The following is a 23,362-nucleotide window of genomic DNA, read 5'->3' as shown; positions in this document are numbered from 1 at the left end:
AAGCAGCTAGCAGATCTTACCAAGAAGGTGGAGGAGAACCAAGTTGCAGCAGCCATCACCTCATCGTCAGCTCAAGAAGGAGTAAACATAGGAGAAGAAGGTGACTGGGAGCAAGCCAACTATGTTGGAAACTCACCTAGACAATTCCATGATCCATACTCCAAAACTTACAACTCTGGATGGAGAAATCACCCCAACTTTGGATGGGAAAACCAACAAGACCAAGGGCAAGATCAGAGACGCCACAACCTCAACTCCAACAACAATGCAACTCATTAACACACCTCACAGAGATCCTACCAACATCCATCTAACCACCCTTCTCAACCACCTAATCTCAACCCACCATCATTAACAGATGATAGGCTCTCAAAGATTGAGGCTCTACTTGAAAACTTATGCTGAAAAGTCCAAGACAACAAAGTGTTTAAGGAAGAAGTGCGAGCCAATATCAAGAACCAAGGAGAAAACATCAAGAGATTGGAGTCCCAAGTAGGGTATTTATCTCAACAAATTCCCAAACCCACTGATGGATTCCCCAGTGATACAGAGAAGAATCCAAGAGGAGAAACAAAGAAAGTGAGATGGGAAGAATGCAAAATGATAACCACAAGTGATGAGGGGAGTTTGAATGGAGTAGAACACCTCCAAAATAATCAAAAAGAAAGCCAGGAGGAAGGAAGCTATACAACTCAACCTACATCCAAGGAAGAGCTAAAGAAGAGGGAGGTATTGAACCCATATGCACCTTTTCCCCACAGGCTTAAAAGTGGTGTAGCAGGGAGAATGTATTCAAGGTTCCTTGATATGTTTGCATCTCTTGATGTAAATATATCATTCATTAAAGCCCTCCAGCAAATGCCTTTCTACATCAAGTATATATAGGAGCTACTAGCCAGAAAAAGTTCATTGAAGGGTGGACAAACAATAAAGATGAACAGGAATCGCAGTGCTCTCATTCAACCAAGGCCACCCACAAAAAAGGAGGATCCAGGGAGTTTCCACATTCCTTGTGCCATAGGAGAAACAATGATTGACAAAGGGCTTTGTGACTTGGGAGCAAGCATCAACTTAATGCCTCTCTCCCTCATAAAGAAGCTCCAAATCAATGAACTAACTCCTACTGATGTAATTATCAGATTGGCTGACAAAACTCAAAAGCAAGCAAGAGGAGTGGTTGAAAATGTGCTGGTGAAGGTTGGGAGCTACTATCTTCCCACAGATTTTGTTGTTCTGGAAATGGATGAGAATCCTATTTACCCCATCATTCTGGGAAGACCATTCCTAGCCACAGCCAGAGCACTCATAGATGTAGAGCGAGAAGAGCTAGCACTGAGAATACATGATGAGCAGCTCACTTTCAATGTTTTTAACCTCTCACAAGAAGCAAATCAAGAAAACAAAGAATCAAGAGAAGAGCAGAATAAAGCACTGATGCAAGAAACAAGCAAGGAAGCACAAACAACATAACTGGAAACCCCATGGGTTGGAAAGCCACATATTCAGGAAGAACCACATTCAAAGGTAACTCAAGGGAAGCTGAGCAAACCAGAGTCATGCAAAGCTAGCATCAAAGAGTCCTTAAGGAAAGAATCCATAGAAAGCAAGACAGCATCAATGGGAACAAGGAGGAAAGTACCCAGAAGATGGAGAAACAAGAAGATCCCTAGATGAAGTGATCTCTGCTCACTATCCAACCATCCCACCTCACCTCCCCACTATTCCATCTCAGTTGCCTCCTGTGTACACCATCAACAAAATCTTGTCCTTAGAGCATGTGGAGCTTGTCAGCAAGGCCAATGGACATAGGTTCACTGCAAGGGGAGAAGACTTCAAGCACTATCAACCACCTTGACAAGGACCAAACGTCAAGCTAATGACGCTAAAGAAGCACTCCATGGGAGGCAACCCATGTTCTATACCCTCTCTCTCTTAAATTTCTAATGTTAGTAATAAGGCAGATTTTATTGATTTTTAATTCAACTTTGACAACAAATATAAAACTCATTTACATGCAGCGTATAGTACATAATAAGTTTGGTGTTCAAGGCACACCAAGTGGGCATGAACATACTTTATGAGATAAAATTCCTTTTCCCCAAACTTGTTGTATCATATGATCACAAACAAGTTTGGTGTACCACGTTGCATGCAAAAGGGGGGTCGAGTTGTTGATTGATTTGCATTCATGAAAAGCATTTAGCCATTTTTTTTGTTAGCTAGCTCACACTTTAAATTTTCCCACCAAAAATTTCAATTAACCATTTGCAATTTTTCTTCGTGTATAGGGAATCAAAAAGGACATTGATGGTACTTGATAGGGCAATCGAAGAAGGGAGATTCGGCCAAGGAAATTTCACACTTGTCTTCATGGGGAATGTCCTTGGAAGTGTTGCCATGCAACATTGGGAGTGGATAATTTTGAAGACCGAACCAAGACCCCCATAAAGGAGGTGATCCTTGTGCTCATTCAATCCCAAAACCCCAACCGTCCACTATCAAACAACACCATCAATCCACACCCTTCAATCAATTGCCATCTTTCTATATAAACCCCTTCACACAACCTCTCCGTACACACTTCAAATTCTCACCCTTCCCACTTTCTTCTTTTGGGCATACACAAATCATCTTCCACCAAGGGCTTCACATATACCCCCCTAGCCATCTTGAGATTGACCAATATATCAACTATCCTGCATGGTATCATCAAGTTCCAAAAAGCGAAGAGGAAAGGAACCCATGGAGCAGCCTTTCTTCGACGCCGGGAGATTCAAAACAGCCTTCCATGAGCTCGAGTTCAAACGAATAAAGGACAAAAAGATACTGCCTGAGTCAACATTCCAGTTCAACAAAGATGAATGTCCACAAATTCGAGAGAAGATTGAGCAAAGAGGTTGGCAAAGGCTCACCAATCCGGAAACAAGAATTAATGCAAACCTCATCAAGGAATTCTATGCAAATGTGGTTAGAGAAGATAAGACCATGAACCCCACCTTCAAGAGTTACGTAAGAGGAATAGAGGTGGATTTCAGCCCTGATGCCATAACAAGGGTTCTCCAGCTGAAATCACCACGTTTTGTTGAGCTTAACTTTCAAGAAAGAATAAATAATGGCCCCAATGATGATGAAGTGGAAGAAATTGCGGGCGACATATGTCTTTTGGGGTCTGACTGGGAAAGGTATTCAGATGGGAGGCCCCGGTTCATCAAAAGAGGGGACCTCACCCCGGAAGCCAAATGATGGTTTGAGCTCATGAGACGATCCATCCTCCCAGCTGTAAACAATTCCGAGGTCAACATCACTAGAGCCACTATGGTACATTGCTTAATAAAGGGTGGGGGCATCAATGTGCACGAAATCATAGCTGAGGGAATTCAAGAATCAGCAGAGAAGAGTGATTCGGGTGCTAGACTTTGGTATCCCAGCACCATTTTCAGATTATGCACGAAAGCCAAGGTAGTCTTCCAGGACAGTAATCCAATGTGGGTAGGTCTTGGGAGGTCACTTACACTTCAACGCATAATGCATTTGACACCAACTCAACAGCAGAAAAGACCACCCATCTAAGGAAGAGGACATCAGGAAAGGAACCTCTCCAAGAAGAACCCCAACCAACAGAACATCATCAAGAAGGGTATCATGACCCAACCGACATCAATTTGGGTCACATTCGAGGAGCCATTGACGATTTATCAAGAATATACATGGAAAGACAAGAACAACAGTTACAGTTTCAATCTTAGAGAATGGATCGTCAAGAGGAAATGCTAACAAATTGGATGAATCAACAAGGGGAATGGCAGAAACAGCTAACTGAGCAACAACAAGAGCACTACTCTCAGCTGACTCAAGCCATCAATCAAGTGTCTGAAAGGCAAGAAAGCCAAGATAAACGCCTCCAGGAACTCAATCAACGCCAAATGGCTTAGATGAAAGCATTCAACGAATTCAGTGTGCTCAATGAAGGAAGGCAACTGCATCGAGAAGAATTCAGCATCAACACTCAGGCAAGGTTAACTTATATGACTGAGCATATGCATAACCTGCACCCTGACATCCCAAGTTATGAGACAGTTCGCAAGAACTTAACAGAGCAAGAAGAGGGAAAGGTGAAACAGCAAAAGGAAGCATTAAAGAAGAAGACGGAGGATGCTGGTTTCTGGAAAAAGCTGATAGGAAAGCGCAAGGGGAATGGAGATTCAAGCAATCAAGGAGGATCCCAAGACAAAGGAACATGATTATTAAAGGTGGTGAAGTTCCTTCTCAGTTTACCTTTTTCAAAGCTTTAAATAAGGAAAATCATGTATGAAATAGAACATGCTTCCATGAGTAGTTTAGGACTTTCAATTCTGCATTTAAATTTCGTTGCTTAGGTTAAATGTGCTAGCTTAATGTCTTGAGTGTTCACTTTCATCTTTCTTACTTGTATGATTGTCTCTTTAAGTTAATCAAAAAGAAAATGTTATGAAAAGAACAAGAGTGGAGTTATTTTATGAAGTGCATTCTGAATGTTTGTGGTAGGATGATTAGTAAGCTAAGTTGGTTCACCACATAAGGAAAGAAAGCAACTATCTATCCTGAGTCCTATGTTTGAGACACACCCTTTGAGACTAACTAAACAATAAGATCCCAATAAGAAAAGAGGAAGAGCAATAAAAGTGAAAAAGAAAGAAACACAATAAGAAACAATGCTAGGCACCAAGGGTTTCAAAATTGAGGCATGTGTCTGTGGTGTTTATGTACAAGGGATATACTTGGATGAATAAGCTCTTAGGGGTGCCTTATCACTTGGTAACTTGGATTAACTAATCCGGGATTATCAGCTGAAAGTCCACTATCAAGAGTAACCTTTGTTACAGAACACTTAGTAACCCAAAGAGGTGCTGGACACCAAGGTCTCAAGAAAGGAACAATAACAAACCATGTGCCTGTGGTGTGTATGTATGAGGGAAAGAGAGTTAAGGAAGTAAGTCCTTAGGGGTGTCTTAACACCTAGCACCTTAGACCAACTGGTTTGGGAGTGTTGGCTGAAAGCTTATTGGTGTGGTATTTACAACCCACACTACTTACCAGCAAGTGCACCGGGTCGTACCAAGGAATACCTTACGTGAGTAAGGGTCGATCCCACGAGGATTGATGGATCAAGCAACAATAGTATTTGATTGGCTTAGTTAGGCAAGAAGAAATTGGTTCTGAGATGTTCAAAAGGTTTAAGTTCGAATTCAAAATATCAAAAGTATAGACAATTAAATAAATTGGGAATAAAATATGGATAAACAGTTAAGGCTTCAGAGTTATCTATTTTTCCGGATTAACTTTTCTTACTAACTATTTTAATTATGTAGGATTTATATTTATGGCAAACTATATGTGACTAGACCCTAATTCCTTAGACCTTCCTAGTTTCCTCTAAAATTCATTAACTGCCAATTCCTTGGTCAATTAATTCCAATTAAAGGGTACATGATCAAATTCCAGTTTGCATGCCAGAAAAACTCTAATTACCCAAAGAATAAAAGGATTATATGTCACGTATCCCATTAAATCCAGATAATTAGAATTTAGGAGAATATGTTTTCAAGTTGTTGTCCAAGTATAGAGCTTTTCCAAGTTATACAAGAACTCAAATAGAAAAAGGGTCATACTTCCGTTCCACCCAAATTCATAAGATAAAGAACGAAAATAATTCTTAAATATAAATCCAAAACATAAATTAAAATAGAAAAAGTAATAAAATCAATCCGTACAAATAGACAGAGCTCCTAACCTTAATAGTGGAGGTTTAGTTGCTCATGGAATGTAGAATGTAAATTTGTATAGAATTCCCTAATGGAATCCCTCTAATGTAATCTACCTAATAGAAGAGAAGTCTCCCCTTTTTTATATCTAATCCTAATTAATTTAAAATCTAATTATCTAAAAATAAAAATAAAAATAATATCTTTTCCTAAAAGATAAGATTTGAATTTAAATTCGAATTAATCAACAGATTTTCAGTTGATGGGTGGGGACCACTTGCTTTATCCATTCTGCAACTTCTAATCTGCGTTTTATGGGCTAGAAAGTGGGTCAAAATAGCCCAGAAATCACCCCCAGCGTTTTCTGTATTATTGTAGATCACGTATGAGACGCGTCCGCGTCGTCCACGCGCTCGCGTCATATATGCAGATTCAAGTCCACGCGTTCGCATCAGGCACGCGATCGCGTCATTGCGATTTCTCCATTCCGCGCGGTCGTGTGAGCTATGCGTCCGCATCGGTCTTCGCTGGTCATCTCTTTCGTTTCTTCTTTTTCTCTGCAGAAACTTCATCAAATCCCTCCGAATGCTACCTAAAATAAATAAAATTGCACAAAACTCAAAATAGCATCCATAGTGGCTAAAATTTAATTAATTCTTAATTAAACTCAACAAATTAAATGCGAGTTCACTAGGAAAAGATAGATAAGATGCTCACGCATCACAACACCAAACTTAAACTGTTGCTTATCCTCAAGCAACCAAAACTAATATAGGCTTAGGATGTGAATTTGCATGAGAATGAGAGTTCGATTAAGCTCATGTCTCTTTTTATAGTGGGGTTTATAACTGTAATCCTGAATAGGTTTGGCATCTCACTCTCCTTTGAATCAGAAGAATGTAATGTCATTCGGAATTAGAATCCTTTTATTCTTTGGGTAATTAAAGTTTTTATGGCATGAAAACTGGAATTTGATCATGTACCCTTTAATTGGAATTAATTGACCAAGAAATTGGTAGTTAATGAATTTTAGAGGAGACTAGGAAGGTTTGACGCTTCGCTTAAAGCTTTTCTGTTTATTCCTATGGCACCAAAAGGGAGGCGAATCATCTTCACGGAGGAGCACAACCTGAAGAATAAAGCGACCGCTAGGATAACTAAGGTGGTTGAGTTCCTTTCATTTTTATTCCTCCCCTTTTTTTCTATGTTATGTTCTGGCTTTCTGCTATTTTTCTTTGTTTGTTGCATGATATTTTATTAGTTAGAATTCTAGGACTAGTTTTTTTTATTTCTTTAATGCTGAAAAGATGTTTCATGTACCACTCACTGAACTTGAATCTAAAAAGAAAAGAAAAAGAAGTGATGTATTGCATGAAAAATTGAGTTTAATTCTAAGAATAGTCTCATTTACTTAAAAGTGGTGGTATTTTCTGTGATTTTTGAATGCATGATATGAACAGTGTATATTTGAATTTGAATCAATGGATGTTGATGTATAAGGAACAGGAATTTAGAGAATTATTATGCCTTCTCTGAAATAAATGAAAATTTAATCCTTGAAGCAAAAGAAACAGCGAAAAAAATAAAATAAAATAAAAACAAGGTCCAAGGCTCTGAGCATCAATGACTAGGGAGGTCAGACATGATTAAAAGCTCAAAGAGTTGTTTTCCTAGTCATATGCTTGTGGTGTGATTGTGTCAAATAATCCTTGAGACAGAACACTTAGAGTTGAGATCAATTACATTTAACAGAGCATGCCAAAGGCTTTGAGCACCACTATCTGGGAGTAATTAAAAGAAAAATCAGAACTCAAAGAGAGTTCCCCAGTTAAGTGCTTGTGGTGTTTCTGTGTCATGTAACTCTTGAGACAAAATATTTTAAAGTCACGGCTAGGCTCAAGGTGCAAAGCACCAAAGAAAAATAAATTAAAGTAAATGTTGGTGTGTTCAAGGATTAAACTGAAATGTAAAGATCAGAGAATTCATAATATCATCCGGATTCTAAATCCGAATGACATTAACATTCTTCTGATTCAAAGGAGAGTGAGATGCCAAAACTATTCATGATTGCAGGTGTAAACCCCACTATGAGAAGAGACATGAGCTTAATCGAACTCTCATTCTCATGCATATTCACATCCCAAGCCTGTATTAGTTTTGGTTGCTTGAGGACAAGCAACAGTTTAAGTTTGGTGTTGTGATGCGTGAGCATCTTATCCATCTTTTCCTAGTGAATTTGCATCTAATTTGTTGAGTTTAATTAAGAATTAATTATATTTTAGCCACTATGGATGCTATTTTGAGTTTTGTGCAATTTTATTTATTATAGATAGCATTCGGAGGGATTTGATGAAGTTTCTGTAGATAAACAGAAGAAACCAAATCCCGTTCGCTGGTCATCTCTTTGGTTTCTTCTGTTTCTCTGCAGAAACTTCATCAAATCCCTCCGAATGCTATCTAAAATAAATAAAATTGCACAAAACTCAAAATAGCATCCATAGTGGCTAAAATATAATTAATTCTTAATTAAACTCAACAAATTAGATGCAAATTCACTAGGAAAAGATAGATAAGATGCTCACGCATCACAACACCAAACTTAAACTGTTGCTTGTCCTCAAGCAACCAAAACTAATATAAGCTTGGGATGTGAATTTGCATCAGAATGAGAGTTCGATTAAGCTCATGTCTCTTCTCATAGTGGGGTTTACAACTGCAATCCTGAATAGTTTTGGCATCTCACTCTCCTTTGAATCAGAAGAATGTTAATGTCATTCGGATTTAGAATCCGGATGATATTATGAATTCTCTGATCTTTACATTTCAGTTTAATCCTTGAACACAGCAACATTTACTTTAATTTATTTTTCTTTGGTGCTTTGCACCTTGAGCCTAGCCGTGACTTTAAATGTTTTGTCTCAAGAGTTACTTGACACAGAAACACCACAAGCACTTAACTGGGGAACTCTCTTTGAGTTCTGATTTTTCTTTTAATTACTCCCAGACAATGGTGCTCAAAGCCTTTGGCATACTCTGTTAAATGTAATTGATCTCGACTCTAAGTGTTCTGTCTCAAGGATTATTTGACACAGTCACACCACAAGCATATGACTAGGGAAATAACTCTTTGAGCTTTTAATCATGTCTGACCTCCCTAGTCATTGATGCTCAGAGCCTTGGACCTTGTTTTTATTTTATTTTCGCTGTTTCTTTTGCTTCAAGGATTAAATTTTTAATTATTTCAGTGAAGGCATAATAATTCTCTAAATTCCTGTTCCTTATACATCAACATCCCTTGATTCAAATTCAAATATACACTGTTCATATCATGCATTCAAAAATCATAGAAAATACCACCACTTTTAAGTAAATGAGACTATTCTTAGAATTAAACTCAATTTCTCATGCAATACATCACTTCTTTTTCTTTTCTTTTTAGATTCAAGTTCAGTGAGTGGTACATGAAACATCTTTTCAGCATTAAAGAAATAAAAAAAACTAGTCCTAGAATTCAAACTAATAAAAGATCATGCAACATACAAAACAAAATAGCAGAAAGCCAGAACATAACATAGAAAAAAGAGGGGAGGAATAAAAATGAAAGGAACTCAACCACCTTAGTTATCCTAGCGGTCGCTTTATTCTTCAGGTTGTGCTCCTCCGTGAAGATGATTCGCCTCCCTTTTGGTGCCATAGGAATAAACAGAAAAGCCTTAAGCGAAGCGTCAACACCAAACTTAAAGGTTTGCTTGTCCTCAAGCAAATAAGAACTCAAAATAGAAAGAGATAAAAATTATGAGGAAAGAAGAATAAAAGGATAAAAGAATAAGAGAGAATTAGGATTGGGAGAGAGAGAAAGAAAACTGGGCGGCGAACTAGTGTGGCAAGCGACGCGACCACGTGGGGCACGCGTTTGCGTGATTGTGTTTTAGTTAGTTAACGCGGTCGTGTCGGTCACGCGGTCGTGTGACCCATGTTATGCTTCGGGTGCAAGTGCAGCCTCGCGCCTACACAACTCTCTGTTTGAATTTAAATATTTGCCAAATTTGGGGTGACGCTATCGCGTGGGGCATGCGATCGCGTGAGTGGCTTTAGAAGGGAATGACGCGGACGCGTCAGCGACGCGTTCGCGTGATAGGGATTATGCGTCTAGCACCAAGCCAGCACCACTCCTGCACAATATTTGGTTGTGCACCCTTTTTACGTTGAAAATCAGGGCACGTGCCCGCGTGCATCTCACGGTCGCGTGGGAGGCTAATATTCCCACATGATGCGGACACGTCGGCGATGCGGTCGCGTGGAGCGATTTGTGCCACTGGCACGCCTCCAGCCATGCTCCAGTGTGACTCTCTGTTCGTTTTTATTTTCTCCCCTCTCCTTGCGACGCGGACGCGTCGCTGATGCGGTCGCGTCGCGTGGCATTTTTTTTTATTCATTTTTTCTTTGGTGCTTTGCACCTTGAGCCTAGCCGTGACTTTAAATGTTTTGTCTCAAGAGTTACTTGACACAGAAACACCACAAGCACTTAACTGGGGAACTCTCTTTGAGTTCTGATTTTTCTTTTAATTACTCTCAGACAGTGGTGCTCAAAGCCTTTGGCATACTCTGTTAAATGCACTTGGTCTCGACTCTAAGTGTTCTGTCTCAAGGATTACTTGACACAGTCACACCACAAGCATATGACTAGGGAAACAACTCTTAGAGCTTTTAATCATGTCTGACCTCCCTACTCATTGATGCTCAGAACCTTGGACCTTGCTTTTATTTTTAATTATTATTTATATAATAATTTTTTTTTCTTTTGCTGTTTCTTTTGTTTCAAGGATTAAATTTTTGTTTATTTCAGAGAAGTCATAATAATTCTCCAAATTCCTGTTCCTTATACATCAACATCCCTTGATTCAAATTTAAATATGCACTGTTCATATCATGCATTCAAAAATCACAGAAAATACCACCACCTTTAAGTAAATCAGACTATTCTTAAAATTAACTCAATTTCTCATGCAATACATCACTTTTTTTTCTTTTCTTTTTATATTCAAGTTCAGTGAGTGGTACATGAAACATCTTTTCAGAATTAAAGCAATTAAAAGAAAACTAATCCTAGGATTCTAACTAATAAAAGATCATGCAACAGACAAAGTAAAATAGCAGAAAACCGGAACATAACATAGAAAAAAAAAGAAGGAATAAAAATGAAAGGAACTCAACCACCTTAGTTATCCTAGCGATTGCTTTATTTTTCAGGTTGTGCTCCTCCGTGAAGATGATTCGCCTCCCTTTTGGTGCCAGAAATACAATAAGGCAACGTCCAACAACACCAAACTTAAAGGTTTGCTTGTTCTCAAGCAAATAAGAACTGAAAATAGAAGAGACAAATATTATGAGGAGAGAAAAATAAAAGGATAAAAGAATAAGAGAGAATTAGGATCGGGAGAGAGAGAAAGAAAGAAAACTGGGTGGCGAACTAGTATGGCGAAAGCGACGCGAACGCGTGGGGCACGCGTTCGCGTGATTGCGTTTTAGTTAGTTGACGCGGTCGTGTCGGTCACGCGGTCGTGTGACCCATGTTATGCTTCAGGCACGAGTACAGCCTCGCGCCTGCACAACTCTCTGTTTGAATTTAAATATTTGCCAAATTTGGGGTGACGCGATCGCGTGGGGAATGCGATCGCGTGAGTGGCTTCAGAAGGGAATGACACAGACGCGTCGGCGACGCGTTCGCGTGATAGGGATTATGTGTCTAGCACCAAGCTAGCACCATTCCAGCACAATATTTGGTTGTGCACCCTTTTTACGTCGAAAATCAGGGCACGCGGCCGCGTGGGTCACGCGGTCGCCTGGGAGGCTAATATTCCCACATGACGCGGACGCGTCGGGGATGCGGTCGCGTGGGGCGATTTGTGCCACTGGCATGCCTCCAGCCACACTCCAGCGTGACTCTCTGTTCGTTTTTATTTTCTCCCCTCTCCTTGCGACGCGGACGCGTCGCTAATGCGGTCGCGTGGCGTGGCATTTTTTTTTTAGCTTGAGGTTTTCGGTTCCTGAGATGAAATAGCTACATGATCAGAAAATTAGTAAGAACTCAATAAAAATAAAATAAATGTGAAAACTACTATTACGAAAAACAACTAAGAATGAAAAGAAACGATCATACCACGGTAGGTTGTCTCCCACCAAGCACTTTTAGTTAAAGTCCTTACGTTGGACATGTGGTGAGCTCCTTGTCATGGTGGCTTGTGCTTGTACTGATCCAGGAATCCCCACCAATGTTTGTAATTCCAATGGCTACCGGGATCCCAAACCAGGCGTATAACGCCTTTGAGCAACTTGAAGCAAGTGACAAGGCCCCAAGAGAGTTGATTTTGGGGATGAATTCCAGGGTCTCAAATCTTGCTTTTACGTTCGTCTTCTTGTGGATCACCATTATTTCCACCTGGTGGCAAGCAATCTGAATTCTCACAGAGACATCCAAACAACCTTCTAGACCCATTCAAATTAGCTCTACACCAATCCTTGCACTTTAATTTGGAGCATGCAACCATACTGAACCTTGCTTGATATCTCTTGCCACTAACCATCTTCCTCTTACTCTTAATGCCACAAAGAGCTCTAAGTTGACCATCCGTCTCTAGTAGCCCATATTCAAGTGGGAAAGTACAGGTTAAGGATGGGAATTTTACCCACTTGATTGTTGTATTGGATGGTGATGGCTTTGGGAGAGGTCTTGCAAGCTCCACTCCCTTGTGTTCTTCTTTGAATTCTTCCACCTCTTTGCAAGCTTCCTCAATTTCAGCCTCTCTCTCTTGATGGCTTTCTTTTTTGCAATCTCTTCTTCATTACTTACCAAGGGCATTGGAGGTTGTGCATGTTCCTCTTCTTCTAATTGCTTGCTTATTTGGCTCATTTGCACTTCCAAGTTTCTTATTGAGGCTCTGGTTTCCTGTATAAAACTTTTCAAGATTGCTTCCAAATCATTGTTCTGTTGGGACTGAGAAGACCGAAACTGGTGGTTATTAGAATTATTCTGTTGAAAAACACCCTGAGAACTATGATTAAAATTTTGTGGCCTCTGAGGTTGCTCTCCCCACTCAAAATTTTGGTGTTGGGTGTTGATAGTTGGGACTTGCATGCCACTCATCTGTTGAGTAAGTAGACTTAATTGCTGAGTCATAAGCTTGTTCTGGGCAAGAATAGCATTAAGAGTTTCTACTTCCATAACACTCTTCTTCTGAGAAGTCTCAATATCTGATGGTGGCTATTGACATAGGTAGAAAGATGATAGTTCTTGGTAGTTGGAACATGGAGCACTGAAGTTTCTTTGGTTTTGGCTTTGCCAACCAAAATTTTGATAGTTCCTCCATCCACCATAGTATGAATCACTACTTGGATGTAAGTAGTAACCCATGTGATCTCTTTCCATTATTTTTCCTTAGCACAAAACACCAAAAAGGATTAAACGCACCATGTGGTAAACAGAAAAGCAAAGAAGACAAAACATAAATATTTTTTTAAAGAAAAATTACTACGGGGACACCAAACTTAATTTCAAAAATTACCAAAAATATAAGTGCTATTAAATAAGTTTTTTTTTGAAATTTTTTTTGTTTTTTTTTAAAATAGATTTTAATAAGAATAAAAATAAAGTGCCTAATCTAAGCAATCAAACAACTAATAGTTGTTAATCACAATCAATCCCCGGCAACGGCGCCAAAAACTTGGTGCGGTATTTACAACCCACACTACTTACAGGCAAGTGCACCGGGTCGTATCAAGTAATAACTTACGTGAGTAAGGGTCGATCCCACGAGGATTGATGGATCAAGCAACAATAGTATTTGATTGGCTTAGTTAGGCAAGCAGAAATTGGTTTTGAGATGTTCAAAAGGTTTATGTTCGAAATCAAAATATCAAAAGTATAGACAATTAAATAAATTGGGAATAAAATATGGATAAACAGTTAAGGCTTCAGAATTATCTATTTTTCCGGATTAACTTTTCTTACTAACTATTTTAATTATGTAGGATTTAATTTATGGCAAACTATATGTGACTAGACCCTAATTCCTTAGACCTTCCTAGTCTCCTCTAAAATTCATTAACTGCCAATTCCTTGGTCAATTAATTCTAATTAAAGGGTAAATGATCAAATTCCAGTTTGCATGCCACAAAAACTCTAATTGCCCAAAGAATAAAAGGATTATATGTCACGTATCCCGTTAAATCCAGATAATTAGAATTTAGGAGAATATGTTTTCAAGCTGTTGTCCAAGTATAGAGCTTTTCCAAGTTATACAAGAACTCAAATAGAAAGAGGGTCATATTTCCGTTCCACCCAAATTCATAAGATAAAGAACGAAAACAATTCTTAAATATAAATCCAAAACATAAATTAAAATAGAAAAAGTAATAAAATCAATCCATACAAATAGACAGAGCTCCTAACCTTAACAGTGGAGGTTTAGTTGCTCATGGAATGTAGAATGTAAATTTGTATAGAATTTCCTAATGGAATCCCTCTAATGTAATCTACCTAATAGAAGAGAAGTCTCCCCTTTTTATATCTAATCCTAATTAATTTAAAATCTAATTATCTAAAATAAAAATAAAAATAATATCTTTTCCTAAAAGTTAAGATTTGAATTTAAATTCGAATTAATTAACAGATTTTCAGTTGATGGGTGGGGACCACTTGCTTTCTCCATTCTACAGCTTCTAATCTGTGTTTTATGGGATGGAAAGTGGGTCAAAACAGCCCAGAAATCACCTCCAACATTTTCTGTATTATTGCAGATCACGTATGTGACGCATCCGCGTCGTCCACGCGCTCGCGTCATATATGCAGATTCCAGTCCACGCGTTCGCATCAGGCACGCGATCGCGTCATTGCGATTTCTCCATTCCGCGCGGTCGCGTGAGCCATGCGTCAGCATCGGTCTTCGCTGGTCATCTCTTTGGTTTCTTCTTTTTCTCTGCAGAAACTTCATCAAATCCCTCCGAGTGCTACCTAAAATAAATAAAATTGCGCAAAACTCAAAATAGCATCCATAGTGGCTAAAATTTAATTAATTCTTAATTAAACTCAACAAATTAAATACAAATTCACTAGGAAAAGATAGATAAGATGCTCACGCATCACTTATCATAAAGAGTCGCCCTTTTACAAAGCACTTAGCAAAAAAAAATAAACTTTGAAAAAAAGAAAGAAGGATCAATAAGAAAGAAATCTCAAAGGATGCAATCAAGAAAGTGACCAAGGAGTTGATAAAGGCTTGAAACCTAAAGGGGAGGAACCTAAGTTGCTATGCATGAAACCCCATAAACCAGGAATTCTACTTCTATTTTATCTTCTCTCTCTTTCATTTCATTCTTCTTATGCTTCAGTACTTGCTTAGGGACAAGCAAGCTTTAAGATTGGTGTTGTGATGCCAGGGCATCTAGGCCAGTTTCACTGACCCTTTTTTTACTGTTTTAGGGTAGTTTCATGCATTTTCTTAGTGAATAAGACAAGTTTTAGATGAAAATACACTCACACCTTGATTCAAGCAACTAGTGTGAACTTTGCATGATTTCATGAGAATTTTGCTAGAATTTCATGATAAATTGATGATGCATAATCTCATGACTTTGGCTAGAGCTTTGATGCACTTTAATTGCTTGATTTCAGGGCAAAGGAAGCAAGGAAGAACCACGTTAGTATTCACGTTAACCTAGTTAACATGAACACTAACGTGGTAAAAAGCTTACAACGTTAATGAGAAAAGTGATCACCAATAACGCTTGCGAAGCCATCCATAGCTCATGTTACTTGCCACGTTAACTAAGTTAACGTGGTAGTTAACGTAGAAGCAAAAGGGAACTGCAACGTTAAGAGAAAACGTGAACACCAATAACATTTTCCTCCAACGTTAGTGGTAAAAGTGAACACCACTAACGTTGGAGAACTTGGCAATGATCCACGTTAAGAGTCATGTTAACTTAGTTAACGTGAACTCTAACGTGGAAGAGGAAAACAAAATCCAACGTTAGTGACACTCACTTTTGTCACTAACGTTGGACCAACTAGCATTGCCTACGTTAACTTTCACGTTAAGACCATTAACGTGAAAGTTAACGTGGAGTTGAGATCAAAGGGCCAACGTTAGTGACACTCACTTTTGTCAGTAACGTTGGAAGATGGCATCACTACTACGTTAAGAGCCACGTTAACTTAGTTAACGTGAGTTCTAACGTAGAGAATTTGGGCATTTGGAGCGTTAGTGACAAAGGTGAGTGTCACTAACGCTCTCAAAGGTGAGACACACCCACGTTAAGAGTCACGTTAGCTACACTAACGTGAACTCTAACGTAGGAACAAAAGGCACCAAACAACGTTAATGGGAAAAGTGATTCCCAATAATGTTCGCGAAGGGGTATAAGCCAACGTTATTGGGAAAAGTGAGTCCCAATAACGTTGGCCAAAAATTGAGAAGGCAACGTTAGTGGTCACGTTAAGACCACTAACGTTGGAGTTAACGTGGGTACATAAGGGTGGAACGTTAGTGGAAAAAGTGAATGCCACTAACATTCTCGAACCCATAATGGCACTCAACGTTAATCTCAATAAATACCCAAGCCTAATTCATATTTCTCTGCAAGCTGGGCCCACTAAAGATGAGAACTACTTCAACTCAAGATCCAAAGCCCACATCCAAGACTTGAAGAATTCACTAGAAGATCAAGAGGAGTAGTATATATAGGAGTAGTTTTGAACTATAGAGAAGCTGGGCACTTTTGGGAACTACTCTCTATAGATTTACTTTTCTGCACTTTAAGCATGGATTCTTCTTTTCTGCCATTTTTCATTTCTAGAGCTATGAACAACTAAACCCCTTTCATTGGGTTAGGGAGCTCTGTTGTAATTTGATGGATCAATTATAGTTTTCATTCTTCTTCTTCTTTCTTTTCTCTTGGTCTTACTAGAAAGCTTTCGATCTTAATTCAATTGGTTAGTTGTCTTGGAAAAGAAACTCTCCATAATTGGATCTCCTTTGAGCCTTGGAAAAGGGATGAGGAGATCATGCTAGAAATGCTTTCTCATGTTGGACCAAATTGGGGTTTGGGCGGATATAGTGACATGTAATCCTCCCAACACTTTGATTTGGAAATACATGTGGTATAATCAGTGACCACACTTCATCTCTTCCCATAAGCAATTAAATCAAGGAATTGGGCAATTGTTCAAGCTTAGAGAGATTGGATTGCCAAGGAATTGGGATCCAATCACTTAAGATTGCCAAGGAGATTAATGAATGCATTGATTGAGGAAGAGATAAGAATGAACTTGATCCAGAGAATGCAACATCTCCTGAACCCAATGATTACCCCATTTCTGATCTTACCCATTCTCTTTACTTTCTGCCATTTATTTTCATGCTCATTACCCCGAATCCCCATTTAAGATTCTGCACTTTAATTTCTGTTATTTACTTTCCAGACATTTAAATTTCTGAAAGTTCTCAATCTAATTTCGGTTTAGCTCAACTAGCATATTCTTCTAACTAAAGTTGTTTGACCAATCAATCCTTGTGGGATTCGACCTCACTCTATTGTGAGTTTTACTTGACGACAATTCGGTATACTTGCCGAAGGGAAATTTGTTGAGAGACAAGTTTTCATGCATCAGCTAGCCCCCAAACGTGATCAAGAGATCAAAAGTGATCCAAAGATAGTCTCAAAAATGATCTAAAGATCTGAATACAATAGTAAAAAGTGCTATTTATACTAAACTAGTAAACTAGGTTTACAGAAAATGAGTAACTAAGTGTAGATTGTGCAGAAATCCACTTCCGGGGCCCACTTGGTATGTGTTTGGGCTGACCATTGAAGCTTTCATATGCATATGCTCCTCTTGGAGTTTAAACGCCAGTTTTGGTTCTAGTTTGTGCATTTAACTCCAGCTTTGGTGCCAGTTCTAGCGTTTTACGCCAGAAAAGGGTCTCTCGTGGGCGTTTGGAAGCCAGTTTGGGCCATCAAATCTCGGATAAAATATGGACTATTTCACATTGCTGCAAAGCCCAAGATGTCTTCTTTCTAACGCAATTGAGAGCGTGCCAATTGAACTTCTGTAGCTCCAGAAAATGCACTTCAAGTGCAGGGAGGTCAGAATCCAACAGCATCTTCAGTCCTTTCTTATCCTCTAAATCAGATTTTTGCTCAGGTCCATCAATTTCAGCCAGAAAATACCTGAAATCACAGAAAAACACACAAACTCATAGTAAAGTCCAGAAATATGATTTTTTCATAAAAACTAATAAAAATATACTAAAAAGTAACTAAAACATACTAGAAACTACCTAAAAACAATGCCAAAAAGCGTATAAATTATCCGCTCAACACAACACCAAACTTAAATTGTTGCTTGTCCCCAAGAAACTGGAAACAAAATAGGATAAAAAGAAGAGAATATACAATAAATTCCAAAACATCAATAAAGCTTAGTTCTAAATAGATGAGCGGGCTAGTAGCTTTTTGCTTCTGAACAGTTTTGGCATCTCACTTTATCCTTTGAAGTTCAGAATGATTGGCATTTATAGAAACTCAGAATTCAGATAGTGTTATTGATTCTCCTAGTTCAGTATGTTGATTCTTGAACACAACTACTTTATGAGTCTTGGCCGTGACCCTAAGCATCTTGTTTTCCAGTATTACCACCGGATACATAAATGCCACAAACACATAACTAGGTGAACCTTTTTCAGATTGTGACTCAGCTTTGCTAGAATCCCAGTTAGAGGTGTCCAGAGTTCTTAAGCACACTCTTTTTGCTTTGGATCATGATTTTAACCACTCAGTCTCAAGCTTTTCACTTGGACCTTCATGACACAAGCACATGGTTAGGGACACCTTGATTTAGCCGCTTAGACCCAGATTTCATTCCTTTGGGCCGTCCTATCCATTAATGCTCAAAGCCTTGGATCCTTTTTACCATTGCCTTTTGGTTTAAAGGACTACTGGCTTTTTCTACTTGCTTTTTCTTTTCTTTTTCTCTTTTTTTCTTTATTATTATTTTTGTTCGCCACTTTTTTTTTCGCAAGCTTTTTATTTTTTTCACTGTTTTTTCTTGCTTCAAGAATCAATTTTATGATTTTTTTCAGATTATCAATAACATTTCTTTTTTTTTCATTATTCTTTCAAGAGCCAACAATTTTAACATTCATAAACTTCACTATCAAAAATATGCACTGTTCAAGCATTCATTCAGAAACAAAAAGTATTGCCACCACATCAAAATAATTAAACTAATTTCAAGATAGAATTTGAAATTCATGTACTTCTTGTTCTTTTGCAATTAGAAACATTTTTAATTTAAGAAAGGTGAGGGATTTATGGGACATTCATAGCTTCAAGGCATAGACACTAGACACTAACAATCATGTAATAAAGACACAAACAGAGACAAATATAAAGAATAAAAAATTGAAAAATAGAAAAACAAATATCAAGGAAATTAAAGAATGGGTCCACCTTAGTGATGGCGACTAGTTCTCCATCTTAAAGATCCTATGGATTGCTTGAGCTCCTCAATGTCTCTTCCTTGCCTTTGTTGTTCTTCCATCATGGCTCTTTGGTTTTCTCTAATTTCATGAAGGATGATGGAATGCTCTTGGTGCTCCATCCTTAGTTCCTCCATATTGGAACTCAAATCTCTTAGAGAAGTGTTGAGTTGTTCCCAATAGTTGTGTGGAGGAAAATGCATCCCTTGAGGTATCTCAGGGATTTCTTGATGAGGGACTTCCTCATGCGTTTGTTGAGGTCCATGAGTAGGCTCTCTTGTTTGCTCCATCTTCTTTTTAGTGATGGGCTTGTCCTCTTCAATGAGGATGTCTTCCTCTATGACAATTCCAGCTAAACTACATAGGTGACAAATGAGATGAATAAAGGCTAACCTTGCCAAAGTGGAGGGCTTGTCAGCCACTTTGTACAGTTCTAGAGGTATGATCTCATGAACTTCCACTTCCTCTCCAATCATGATGCTATGGATCGTGATAGCCTGATCCACAGTTACTTCGGATCGATTGCTAGTAGGAATGATAGAGCGTTGGATGAACTCCAACCATCCTCTAGCCACAGACATAAGGTCAAGCCTTCTTAGTTGAACCGGCTTGCCTTTGGAGTCTCTCTTCCATTGAGCTCCTTCCATACAGATGTTCATGAGTACTTAGTCCAACCTTTGATCAAAGTTGACCATTCTTGTGAAAGGATGAAGATCTCCTTGCATCATTGGCAAATTGAATGCTAACCTCATATTTTCCGGACTAAAATCTAAATATTTCCCCCGAACCATTGTGAGCCAATTCTTTGAGTTCGGGTTCATGCTTTCATCATGGTTCTTGGTGATCCATGCATTAGCATAGAACTCTTGAACCATTAAGATTCTGACTTGTTGAATGGGATTGGTGAGAGCTTCCCATCCTCTTCTCCTAATCTCATGTCGGATCTCCAGATATTCGCTCCTTTTAAGCTTGAAGGGGACCTCGGGATTCACCTTTTTCTTGGCCACAACTTCATAGTAGTGGTCTTGATGGACCTTTGATATGAATCTTTCCATCTCCCATGACTCAGAGGTGGAAGCAATTGCCTTCCCTTTCCTCTTCCTTTAGGTTTCTCCGGCCTCAGGTGCCATTAATGGTTATGGAAAATTAAAAAGCAAGGCTTTTTCCACACCAAACTTAAAACGTTTACTCGTCCTTGAGCAAAAGAAGAAAGAAGAGAGTAGAAGAAGATGAAAAGTGGGAGATGGATGCTTGAGAGGGTTCAGCCAAGGGGGGTTTTGAGTGTTTGTGATGTGTGAAAATGAAGGATTAAGGAGGGGTATTTATAGGGTAAGAGAGGGAGTTGGTTCGTGTGAGATGGGGTGGGTTGGGAGGGAAATGGTTTGAATTTGAGTGGTGGGGGTAGGTGGGTTGTATGATGGGTTTATGCGAATTAGGGAATGGATGTAAGTGGTGTTTTGGGTAGAGTGTTATGGAGAAGTGTGAATAGGAGAGAGAGTAAGATGGGGTAGGTGGGGATCCTGTGGGGTCCACAAATCCTGAGGTATCAAGAATTTTTCATCCCTGCACCTTTCTGGCATTAAACGCCCTCTATGTGCCATTCCTGGCATTTAAACGCCGGGCTAATGCCCTTTTCTGGCGTTTCAACGCCAGTCTGCTACCCTTTTCTAGCGTTTAAACGCCAGTCTGCCTGCCAGTTCTGGTGTTTAAACACCTAGAATGGTGCCAGGATGGGCATTTAAACGCCTATTTTTCTACCTTTACTGGTGTTTAAACGCCAGTTTGCCTGCCAATTCTGGCGTTTAACACCCAGAATGGTGCCAGGCTGGGCGTTAAACGCCCTTTATGGTATCCTTACTGGTGTTTAAACGCCAATAAGCTCTTCCTCCATGGTGTGCTATTTTTGATGCTGTTTTTTATTTTGCTTTAATTTTTGCAGTTATTTTTGTGACTCCACATGATCATCATCCTAAAGAAAACATAAAATAACAATGGAAATAAAATAAAAGAGTAAATAATATAGATAAATAAAATTGGGTTGCCTCCCAATAAGCGCTTCTTTAATGTCAATATCTAGACAAGAAGCTCTTACAAAGCTTCACAGATGCTCAGAGCATGATTGTGGCCTCCCAACACCAAACTTAGAGTTTGGATGTGAGGGCTTTGCTTGACTCTGCATGGAGGGAGTTGGATGAAGCTTTTCATGCTTCTTCTCCATGTTTACAGAGAAAAATTCTTGAGCCTTAACACAAGGTAGTCCTCATTCACTTGAAGGACTAACTCTCATCTGTCCACATCAATTATAGCCTTTGATATGGCTAGGAAGGGTCTTCCAAGGATGATGAAGTCAGCAGGGATGTAAAGGCCTTCAACCTTTACCAAGACATCCTCTACAAGTCCATAAGCCTTTTTCTTTGATTTGTCTGCCATCTCTAGTGAGATTCTTGTAGCTTGTACCTCATAGATCCCTAATTTCTCTATTACAGAGAGTGGCATGAGATTGATACTTGATCCTAGGTCACACAGAGCCTTTTCAAAGGTCATGGTGCTTATGGTGCATGATATCAAGAACCTTCTGTGATCCTCTTTCTTTTGAGGTAATTTCATCTGAATCAATGCATTTAGTTCACTGATGAGTAATGGAGGTTCATCCTCCCAAGTCTCATTACCAAATAATTTGGCATTCAGCTTCATGATTACTTCTAGATACTAAGCAACTTGCTCTTCAGTAATAACTTCATCTTCTTCAGAGGAAGAATACTCATCAGAGCTCATGAATGGTAATATGAAATTCAGTGGAATCTCTATGGTCTCTAGATGAGTCTCAGATTCCTGTGGTTCCTCAATAGGGGACTCCTTGTAGTCCAGTGCACCTCCCATGAGGTCTTCCTTACTGTGAATCACGTATTCCTCCTCTTCTATAGGTTCGACCATTTTTGTTGTATTAATGGCCTTGCACTCTCTTTTTGGATTCTCTTCTATATTGCTTGGTAGAGTACTAGGAGGAGTTTCAGTAATTCTTTTACTCAGCTGACCCACTTGTGCCTCCAAATTTCTTATGGAGGACCGTGCCTCATTCATGAAACTGAAGGTGGTCTTAGATAGATTAGAGACTATGTTTGCTAAGCCAAAGAGGCTCTGCTCAGAATTCTCTGTCTGGTTTTGAGAAGATGATGGAAAAGCTTTGCTATTGCCAAACCTGTTTCTCCCACCATTATTGTTGTTGAAGCCTTGTTGAGGCTTCTGTTGATCCTTCCATGAGAAATTTGGATGATTTCTCCATGAAGCATTATAGGTGTTTCCATAGGATTCTCCCATGTAATTCACCTCTTCCATTGCAGGATTCTCAGGGTTATAAGCTTCTCCTTCAGAGGAGGCGTCTTTAGCTTGCAATCCAGTCAGACTCTGAGAAATCATATTGACTTGCTAAGTCAATATTTTGTTCTGAGCCAATATGGCATTCAAAGTGTCAATCTCAAGAACTCTTTTCTTCTGAGTCACCCCATTATTCACAAGATTTCTCTCAGAAGTGTACATGAACTGGTTATTTGCAACCATTTCAATGAGTTTCTGGGCTTCTGCAGGTATTTTTAAATGAAGAGATCTACCAGCAGAGTGGTCCAATGACATCTTGAATAACTCAGACAGACCATCATAAAATATACATATGATGCTCCATTCTAGAAACATGTCAGAAGGACACCTTTTGGTCAATTGCTTGTATCTTTCCCAAGCTTCATAGAGGGATTCACCTTCCTTCTGTCTGAAGATTTGGACATCCACTCTGAGCTTACTCATCTTTTGAGGTGGAAAGAATTTGGTCAAGAAAGCATTGACTAGCTTGTCCTAAGAGTTCAGGCTTTCTCTAGGTTGTGAGTCCAACCATGTTCTAGCTCTGTCTCTCACAGCAAAAGGGAAAAGCATAAGTCTGTAGACCTCGGGATCAACCCCATTGGTCTTAACAGTATCACATATCTGCAAGAATTCAGATAAGAACTGATTAGGATCTTTTGATGGAAGTCCATAAAACTTGCAGTTCTGCTGCAATAGAGAAACTAATTGAGGCTTAAGCTCAAAGTTGTT

General features: G+C 39.1%; 1 non-coding gene across 1 annotated transcript; it reads left to right on the top strand.

The window, feature by feature from the left end:
- Positions 1-22,967: 22,967 nt before the first annotated feature.
- LOC112699657 (small nucleolar RNA R71) lies at positions 22,968-23,071 on the top strand. The gene has a single exon (XR_003152602.1). It is a non-coding gene; the product is annotated as a small nucleolar RNA R71 (small nucleolar RNA).
- Positions 23,072-23,362: the final 291 nt, after the last annotated feature.

Source organism: Arachis hypogaea, chromosome 6 (assembly GCF_003086295.3).
Source record: "Arachis hypogaea cultivar Tifrunner chromosome 6, arahy.Tifrunner.gnm2.J5K5, whole genome shotgun sequence".
Taxonomy (NCBI): Eukaryota; Viridiplantae; Streptophyta; class Magnoliopsida; order Fabales; family Fabaceae; genus Arachis; species Arachis hypogaea.
This window is presented reverse-complemented; position numbering and strand designations above follow the sequence as displayed.